This window comes from Lingula anatina, chromosome 4 (genome assembly GCF_051362555.1).
Source record: "Lingula anatina isolate TDL-2025a chromosome 4, LinAna3.0, whole genome shotgun sequence".
NCBI classification, from domain to species: Eukaryota; Metazoa; Brachiopoda; class Lingulata; order Lingulida; family Lingulidae; genus Lingula; species Lingula anatina.
This window is the reverse complement of record NC_141770.1, coordinates 26,681,216-26,691,878: the sequence shown is the minus strand read 5'-3', so window position 1 is coordinate 26,691,878 and position 10,663 is coordinate 26,681,216.

Below are 10,663 nucleotides of genomic sequence, written 5' to 3'. Positions count from 1 at the left end.
ACACGCCACTTCAAATAGAATCTTAAAGCTAGCTGTGATATGATCTGCTCGATGTGGTTTGGTAATTTTTCATGCGCCAGCACGTGACGGTGCCCTCCGTACATTTATAACACTATCAAACGTGGGTCGCGTTGTCATTAGCGCAGTCAGGGCTCCCAAACAGTTTACTAGGAATCTGCAGAGAGAAGAGACGCCGCCTGGATCAAAATTAACATTTAAGCCAACGGGTTGTCATATCCTGTCACGTTTAGCAGCGATTATTTGACAGAATTTATGAGACAATATATATATTCGTGACATTAACAATCGCCTTGCTTTTACCACAAAGGATGACTGCAGTTAACGATGTAATAGGATTGCATCTGCCCATCTACATAGAAACCAATTAGGACTTCATGTGAAAAACGCTGCAGTGGAAATATATTATCCATCAGCTGAAGAGGGCTCATGTACGTATATTCCTTTACGTGGTTCTCGTGCTTTTGTCTTTGATTTTAAGATATCTGTTTTATAACTATAATCACCCTTACGATATGCGAAAAATTACTTGTGCGAATTTCGCCTAGAAAGAGATCCCCAATGCCCCAATATATGTCAACGTTTACTTATCCGTTCATTTGAAATTTTGTATTCAAATGTATTCCAAGTAAATTTTCTAGGAACAGACTTAAAATTTAATATGGAATATTTTGCCTTTAAAGGTATGCATAGGTAAAAATGCGTTCTTTTTTCAAAAAACTCAGATCTCACGTAAGATATGTGAATGGAGAAGTGTGCAGTCAGGTGTGCTACCAATTAACTTACTACCATGACTGTAGCACTGCTTTATTGCGTAATATGTAGTGATTTAATTAGGTAGTGCTCCTTTCGACTGGCTTCGACAAAAAAGTATCCATATGTCGACAGCTACTGCATAGAAGAATTTGAAATTTTGCGTGCAAGCGGTCGGTTTTGCAGTGCTTAAAATGAGCTAAGCAGTGTTTTACAACATTGTTAATCTGTGCCAGAATGGCGCGAAAAAAAAAAACAGACATTGCCAGACAGATTATTGTGTGACACGGAACGCTCAGCACAGATTTAAAGAGCAATGCCCAGACCGATGTGCCTACACAGAGGCCACGCCGAATGTATCGAAATCTTATCATCAGGATACCTGAAAGAAAAGGTTCATCAACGTTGAAATAATACGTCACAGTGTGCTATCTTGAATCCGGCTTTTTATATGTAAATCAAGTAGTTTATGGTTATCTGCAACAAAACTTGCGTTATGCAGAGAGACGGTGATATAGCAAGTAGCGATCAGAGGCTTTTCCTCCTCCTCGGTCCAGAAAATGTTTAATCTCATGCTTAGGGAGTATCATTGTCCACACAAATGAAAAAAAAAATCCATCACACTACTGAATCTATTCCTCGTTAAATGCAAAATACTTCTTTTATGATCTCTTGAAATTTTTTGGCATGAGTAGAGATTTAGATAAAATAAGTCTACAATGATTCATTTGCTCAATTAACTTTTTAAAATTAACTTCTTTAATTACTTTTTGTAACGCAAAAATACAGTGGTATCAATAATGGCACAGACATCCAACAATCGTAACATGTATCATAAAAATACCTTGGCATACCATTATTATTGCCATTTGAATGCTGAAAAGTCTAGCATCCTTCCTTCGCGGTGAGGAGAATGACCCGTTACCAATCTTCAATTTCAAATGACACGTGGTACCAATGCTCAAATCGATTAATGCATAGATTGAAACTGACGGGTGTCATCCTTTCTATATGAAAATGATTTTTGAGAAGAAAATAGAGGGTGGTTTAATATTCTGTAGGACAGGCTAATGGGAATGACTAAACGGATAAAAAGTTAATGCCCCTGAACAGAGATAATGCATTGCCAATATATTAAAGACCCACAATGATCGTTAGACCTCTGAGCAGCAAAAATGAAATTTCTTGGAAACGCAATTTCCCATTTATCGCTCATTTTATTTTCTTGGAAATTTCAATACGTTTCTCTTAATCACCAAGGCATATTATATCCAAGACCGTTGAGAAATGTACGATCTATCAACCCTTTTTATTCTGGGTTTCTTAACTACGGGATACTCTCCTAGTGGAGAAGTGGACTGGGGACTTTCGCTCGTGGCGGGAGAAATGGGACATTAAGAGTTCAAAAATCGGTTTTTAATTGTCTCAGCGGTGTTGGATAGAGGTTACTTTGGTGGTAAGGGCAACATTGCTGATTTTCAAGAAAAAAATGCTTTGCTGTATTTAAGTTTTTTGGGCATTGCTTCAATCAAGATGGAGACACGGGATGAACCCACACTGGGTTATAGATACAGGCTTCTTCAAATCATTATTTATGATCAGGGATCGTTGACGGAGCCAGGGAGTTTTACCTTAAGTAAAACAAAGGAGTGAAATACCGCTGCCTTGGCGTCAATTATGTTTATGTTTATTCAGAAAACATGCAGATAAGTTGAAAAATATATATTGATCTTTGGATGAAATGACAGCTCAATCTGAGCAAACTGCCTGACAAAAAAGTTCTTTTTTTGTGTGTGTGTGTGTGTGTTGGGGGAGGGAGGTATCTTGGCCATTCGAAATCAGAAAGCCATTAGCTTTATTGGTCCAGGGGCTCGTCTTGATCAATTACTTACGACGAGACTGGTTCCGATAGCAGACACGCCACGATAACATCGATGGTGTACAGAAAGTGCTGACTAGGCAAAACATTGCCTTTATTATCAAGATTGTTATTGCTTGGTTGTTAACCTTTTCCATCGAGATTAGGTGGTATGTTGATATCTATCGATTTTTATCATCAACTATACTGTCTTGGGAGATAACGTTGGACTGCCCTCTGGCGGTCAACGAGTAAAACATATGCACCACGGTATTTAAATGAAATGTCCGATAAAAAAAATGAAAAGTAGCTCGAAGAATCAATTATACCCACGCCAAATATTATATGCTATAGAAGTCATATTTGATGTATTAACCCTCGTTGTTTAGTTTAATGGGCGTTGAATCTTTAACCTGCCTCGCACTCTCAGTAAAGAAAGCTATTTTTTTATAATTTTCGGGCTTATTTTTGGGACTGAGAAACGTAAAATCCTTGAAGACTCTTTGTGAAACGCAACTTGGTGAGCTAGTATTCTGCGTGCTCTCAACTAATAATGATGTTCGGGATTTCAGCATTGAGATGCAGTTCCCGTTTTGATTCTTCGTTGGAAGTATATATATTGATGCACCTTGAAAGATCTACATTATAGTTGTCAAATACAATATATACAGTACTTCTATTTTTATCAAGATCTATACGGTGAATCAACATGATTCTTCGTTGGTAAATGTTCTTAACTGCCTTCGTGAAGTGTTATGTTCGACTTGGTGAAACAGTAGATTATTTAGCAGGCTATAACAGGAACAGTGAAGGTTACGTCACTGTAGGCTATGTGCATGTGGATCCTGCATCACTTCAAAAAAACAATTAAATCCTGTCTACCTAGGGAGACAGAAGACACAGTGCTTAATTTGTTTCCACGAAGTCACAATCGGAAACGAACGTTGGGCCTATTCATTTACCCTAGTGGTATCTATATTCCCCCTACTATATTCACGGGTGAAAAACATTAACCTAATGTCATTGCACCGTTGTTTGAAGAAAACCTCGGAGCTTCGAGCAAGAATCAATTTCACATCGTCTTTTCCTAGTCAATCAAGTGTCTAGCCAAGATAAAATATGGATGTATTTTGGTATTTAACTTTAAGCAAAATATAGAAAACTCAGGGCGGATCTAGGATTTTTTTAAGGGGGGGGGGGAGGTCCGCGGATGCGAAGTCAACCCCCCCCCCCCCCCCTTGGCGTGGGGACCGCTAAAGGGACCGGAAAAAATGGTATTTTAGAGGGCGAACGGTGGCACTTGGCACGGCTAAGAACTATGATTCAGCTAGTCAAAATTCTAATTTCAAGAGGGGACCATTGCTTTGATTTTTTTTTCTTTTTTTAGAAATCGAAGGGGGGTTAGCCCCCACTGACACCCCTTTAAATCCGCCACTGTTTACCATGCCACTTTAAGGCCCCTTTACACTGGAAGGCGTCCTTTCTGCGTCCTTTCTGCGATCAAAAATGTGGTCAGGACGCTCAGCGGTCGACAAGGCAATTAAATCGTGCCTCAGTGGAAAGGCGTCTGCGTCCGCTGTGCATCCTTTGAACGACCGAATCTTGATTTTACCTGTAAAACTGCGAGCGACCTGTGCATCCAGTGAGCAACCAGCCTGCCTCCCCTGTGCGTCCCCTGTGCAACCCATGGCGTCCATTGCGATGTTTGAGCGACCAATGAGCATCCTTGCTGCGTTCTCTGTACCTTTATCGGCGATCAGTGGCGTCCATTCTACGATCATTCTGCATCCTGCTTGACCGATGAACGTTGCTTGGGCGTCCTTCGATATATTCTAACTCTATTTTTTCATCGGTTTTAACCAGGTCATCCAATTAAAAACATTTCCAAAAAACAAAACAAATGAATGGGAATAAATTTTTTTAAACTACAAGGTCTGCATGGACTGATAATCATCCAGATGCTCATAGTTATCCTTATAAGAAGGATGGACAGGCGCCGAAAACGAGAAAGTATGACTGACACAACATAGAATGTTTGAATCCGTTTTCAGATGACGCATTCTGCAAAAAGTTCTGACAATTACTACATCTTGTAAAAAATGTTCGTTTTATAATTACCTCCAAAATATTGATCTGTTCATGAATTTTAGGGGAAAAAACAATTGGAGGCTGATATGAGACCACTGGTGCCCTTAGAATTCCTGTCTGGTAAAAAATACATTAGCACGGCCCCGTTTGAGAGTAAAAAAAAATTCTACGTGCCGAACACTGGACGATCTTTGAGTTTTCATCCTGCAACCAAAGCGATGATTGTGCCTCCTTTCTACGACCGCGGCGATGCTTGTGTATCCTTTCTGCCACCACGGTGATGCTTGTGCTTCCTCTCTGCGTCCATTGAGCGACCTTGCAGCGTCCATCCTCCATCGCGTTCTCTCTGCGATTGTTTTGAATATGCTCAAAACTTCGCGGCGTCCATGGCGACCTCGGCGATGCTTGAACGTTCTTTGTGCGATCTTGGCGATCACCGTGCGTTCTTTGAGCGTCCAACGGCGTCCTGGCCAGTTTCATGGTCGCACAAAGGACGCAGAAAGGACGCCGTCCAGTGTAAAGGGGGTTTTAAGGGGGTTTTACGGGGAAGATACCATTTTTTTCAACTGACCGCAGTTAACAGGTGGTATGACGTGGTGCGATAACGGGAAAGCTACTGAACTAATTCAAGTTATGTCGCCACTTTATAAGCCTGTCTGGAACATTCCTAGTTAGATTATTTCAGATGCTGTTATTTTCATTTTGTTTTACACTGAGTTCACGTTTGACTTCACTTGTGACGTGATAGAGCACAATGTGAGCCAAATCGGTTCACAAATTTGCGGTTTTAGTTGTGAGTAGTCTTTGCCATTTCAAACGTTCAGTGCGAGTTTGCCCCGGGTACTGTATGAATATGTGTTCAATCTTGATAAGCAAGGCCAAATGGGGGGAGGGGGGGCATAAAAAAACAAAATGTATGAGTAGGCAAAGCAATAGCGGCAATGTAACTTTTGAATAAATCTTTCCTTGCTGATAATCCTGACGAGCAGATAACTTTTTATGAAAGGGCTGTATGACATACATGACGCCATGTCGGGTAAGGTATTGACTCAATTTGATCTGTTGCGTAGTTGGCAAAGGATAGCGATCATTGACCTTCCCCGCCTAAGTATCATTTTAAAGACTTTAAAAAGAGGAAAGAGAAAAGAAATATAATTGACGATGGAGGCCATATCATAATGACGAGCATTAAGTTGTTGTCAAAATCGATCACTACTTCTAAACTATACCGGATTTTTATGCAAAAGGTAATTTGCTTGGACACACGAGAACCTGCATTCGTTTTCGCTTGCGGGTCCAGTTGGTTGTTGTGGTGAACTGACATGCGTCATCTGGGATTTGAGCTCGTGACTTGACGTAACCTTGGTTTGTTGATGGTTTGGTGGGTATTGTAACCAAGCACGCTACCGACTGCTCCGTGGCTGAACCGCCCACCCTCCCTATGTACGAATTTCCTCTTATGGTAATTAAACGCAATTTTAAGAAATTATTTCGAGTAAAAGAAAGTCACACTGCAAACCTTAGGATTCGAACTTGCTTACGTGTGTCGAGCGGTGTCTGAGTCGGCCGCGTTACCACGGAGCCAGAGAGACTTCGTTAGTACAATGCGGATCAAATGGTAACTTTCTACTTTCTCACAGAGAGAGCCAGATTGGCTGTACATGTATATATCGGCCATAACAATCAATAGGCCGTGAGCCGTACATATGTATTTCATCCAACGCAACGCCAGTTCGCGAACACGGTATTATCATCAACGTTGTTAAACGAGCACTTATTTGAGAAGCCGACACGGTGCGTTCCTAGACAGATTATTCTTTACTATGACAGGGGCGGATGTAGGATTTTTTGAGTGGGGGGGGGGGGGGGGGTCTGCCGATACGAAGTCGACCTCCCTCCCCCCTTGGCGTGGGGTCCGGGGCCCCCTGAACGGACCGAAAAATGGTATTTTTTGAGAGCGAACGGCGGCACTTGGTATGGTTTAAACCATGATTCAGCTAGTCAAAATTCTAATTTCAAGAGGAGACCATTGTGTGATTTTTTTCAGATATCGAAGGGGGGGGGTCAGGCCCCCACTGACACCCCCTAAATCTGTCACTGTTTACCGTGCCACTTTATCGGGTTCTTACAGGTAATTCGTCCAGGGGGGAGGGGCTACTCTCTTTCAATGGCTCCAAGGCACCCAAAGGTCAGCCATTTCGGTGACAATCTTACGTAATAATCAAACATTAAATTGACAATCTCTCCAGGGTCGAATCCAGGATTATTTGAATGGAGCAGATCGAGGATGTTTGATTTTTTTTAGAAATGACAGGCCTCGGATAAGAAGTCGACCCTCGGTCCTCTTGGAGTCTTTGAGAGGGCAAACGGCGCCATTTGGTACGGTTTAGAACTATGAATCAGCTAATAAAATTTCTAATTTCAAGGGAATAAAATTGGTGTGATCTTTTTTTCAAGAACCCCCTAAATCCGCTACTGCATGAGGTGTTGTTATGGCGAGAAAGCTACTGAATCAATTCAAGTTTGGTCGCTTTTATTGATAAGTCTGCCCGGAACGTTCCTAGTTAGATGACTTCATATGCTTTTAGTTTCATTTTGTTTTACACTGAGATTACACTTATTTTGACTTTACCTGTGACGTTATAGAGCACGATGAAAGCCAAAGCGGTTCACACCTTAGCGGTTTAAATTTTGAGTAGTCTTTGCCATTTGAAATGTCGACTGTGGGGTAACCCCAAGAACTGTATGAATCAGTGGCGGATTTAGAGGCGGGTCAGGGTGGGGGGCTGACCCACCCTTCGGTTTCTAAAATAAATATATCACACCACCGGCCGACCTACAGGGTTACTACTTAATATGGAATATTTTTTATCATTGTCATTTTTGAGTGCTAATTAATTTTTTTAGCTTGATTCATCAAAAAAGTATGTCATTGGGTGAGAAAAATGTCCAGTCTTCTATTGTGAGATATTTTGGTCAATAATATCAAATCTGACATAAGATGTCATTCAAAAGAAAAGAACACCCCCAGTTTGATGCCAGTATTAACTTTAAGCTAAGATATTAAAGAAAATGATCTCCTCCGGACACTGATATGTTACACAGTCAAAGAACTCATTACAGTTAATCATGAAAAGTCATCACTAGCGGGTATGACCTCCAGAAGCCGCTTGCAGCGCCCTCATCCTACATGGCATACCCTGTGACAAGATTTTAAGAGTTTGGATGGGGATATCATTCCACGCAGTGATATTTGCCTGCCCCATTTCATCACTTTTACCGGCCAATGACCATAGCTATTAATTCTGTGAGTTCTTCCGCCCACAGATTTTTAATTGGGTTCATATCTGGGGAGTTTGCAGGCCAGGGCAGTTGCTGAACCCATTGGTTTTGAAGAAAAACAGTGATTCTGCGAGCTCGATGAGGCGTTGCGCAGTCGTCTTGGTACACAAAGTTGTTCCTGAAGATGACTCTTACAAATCGAAGCATTGTTTGCTGTAGAATGTCTCTGTAGGAATCCTGGTTGAGGTTGCCTCCTAGAAAAACCAACTGGTTCTGAGCACCGGTATAAAATGTTCCCCAAACAGAGACGTTCCCACCCCTTGCTTGCACCCTAGGCAGTACACAATCATTGTGTTATGCCTCTCGTACACATAGGCGGACACGGATTCGACCGTCAACCCTAAAAAATCCATATCTGGCCTCATCACTGAAAACGACGTGATTCCAGTGTTTTGGATGCAAACGCACGTGGTCCCCAGCCCATTGCATACGTCGCTGTATATGACCTGCTGTTAACAGTGGTTTTCCTACTGGTCTTCGTGCAAAATATCCGGCTTGTAGTAATCTTTTGTTCACGGGGGACCATGAAACGGGCGTTAGAATGACATTCTGCCACTCTCTTCTGAGGACACTGGTTGTCTTTGTACAACCAGCACGGAGCACTCTAAGGAGAAGGCGACCCTGTCTTCTTGGTGTGATACACGGACACCCTGGTCGAGGTATTGGAGTAGGTGCCCCTGTTACAGCATTTCGTTGGAGGACTTTACAAACGGTTCCTGATAAATGTTGAATTGATTGGCAATGGCTGTCCGTTTCTGGCCATTTTCTCTGAGAGCAAGAATCCCATAGTAAGCTGTGTTGCTCAGCTGTCGAACCATATCTTTTCTTAGGTACCTGTCAAGTTTCAGAGCGACCCCTTTGTTGCTTCTCTAAATACACTCCAAAGATTGACCAAACCCATGCGTTTTATTACAAGGGCAGAAATTGCCGAAAATACCACCCCTCACATTTCTGACCACAGAACATGCAACTGCATGCATCAATTGTTTCGAGAGTTGTGTGGTAATTAGGTAACACACCAGGCTACACATGGAGTGACACCTCAATATTGGATTTAAAATAGTTAGAGAGAAAATAAATATTTTGTAGAAAATTTGCTTGCCAAAAGATAATATTCCATATTATGTAGTAACCCTGTATAGTAAAATGCAATTTTCAGAAATCATATCTAGCAAAAATACTGCATTAAACACTCTAGCATTCGAACCCGCGCACAAGAGTATAGATGTGTTTAAGACAGCGAAATTACCACGGAGCCGCAGAAGCTTCGTTGGTGGATCTTAGGGTAGATCCCCCTGACCCCCCCCCCCTCCCCCTCAACCTCTAAACCCGCCACTGTAAACGGTATTTGCAAATTGTGCAGCAACAGTCGAAACAATCATAGGCCCTGAAGTAACTCAGAATTTTTCTGGTGACTGTACTGATTTTCTACTGTTGTCACGTAAAACAAACAAAACATCGGAGTACCATGACAGTATAAAATTCATTTCCCATTCTTTATTTGGTCGTATTTAGTCCTTGTAGTATGTCTATAATAGACGAACTACAAAGATATACTGTACATTATTGGCCTACACCATATTATATAACCCACTTACAAAAATTACTTTATGTGATTTTTTTTGCAAAAGTCATGTTGTCAACATAAAACATTTAATTATTCTCGTTTGTTTTAGATATTGTAGTTCAGTTATTCTTCGATTTCAGCGTCCAGGGAATGGTTCTATTTAGTTTATGGAATTATCACTTACTCAGCGTCATCAGATTTGGTCACGCTTCTCTGTGTGCCTGGCAATATTTGAAGTACGGTATCATTTCTCTTTCAGTGTGACAGATACGTTCGTGGCGGAAACTACTATGTAAAGAAAAGATCCGTGGAATGTGAGGGGCTCTCTGGTATGCTGAATATGGGAGCAGCAGAGGCAGAGGTCACGTCAGCTGTGACGTCACTGCTTCGTCTGTTCAACACCGAAAGTGACGTCAGAGATATGACAGATGATGAGAACCTGATGAATACAACCTTTCTGTTAAACTGCACGAAGATAATATACGACAGCGCGTTGACAGGATCTCAGCTTTGCAGGATCACCGAAAATTCTCTGGCTTGTCTTGCCAACGGCGTTCGTTATTATGGCCGACCCATAATATACGTCACTGGTCTTATCTTCAATATTCTAGCAATGTGTGTGCTTAGACGACCAACATTGCGAAAGAACACCACGTGCATCTTTCTAACCGGGGTGGCTGTAGCGGATTTGCTTGTCATGTTAGGAGGGTTTTTCTATTGGTTGGAGTACGAGTTAAATTATAGCGTCATGACAGCGAATCAGTACGTGTGTAAATTCGCGGTTTTCATTATATATTGCGCCCCTGAAATAAGCGCCGTTCTTCTGGTCAGCATGAGCGCAGAACGTTTGATTAAACTGCGATATCCGATGAAATCCTCTAGCCTCTGTTCCCCATCTAAAATATTCATCTACGTCGCGGCTATCAGCTTGCTTATCGTAGCCATCAACATTCCCATCTTTTTAGCTGATATTTTCTTCACCGCCTGTGACAAACCATTCTGTTGGAATATGTACCATGACAGTCGAGACCTACTTG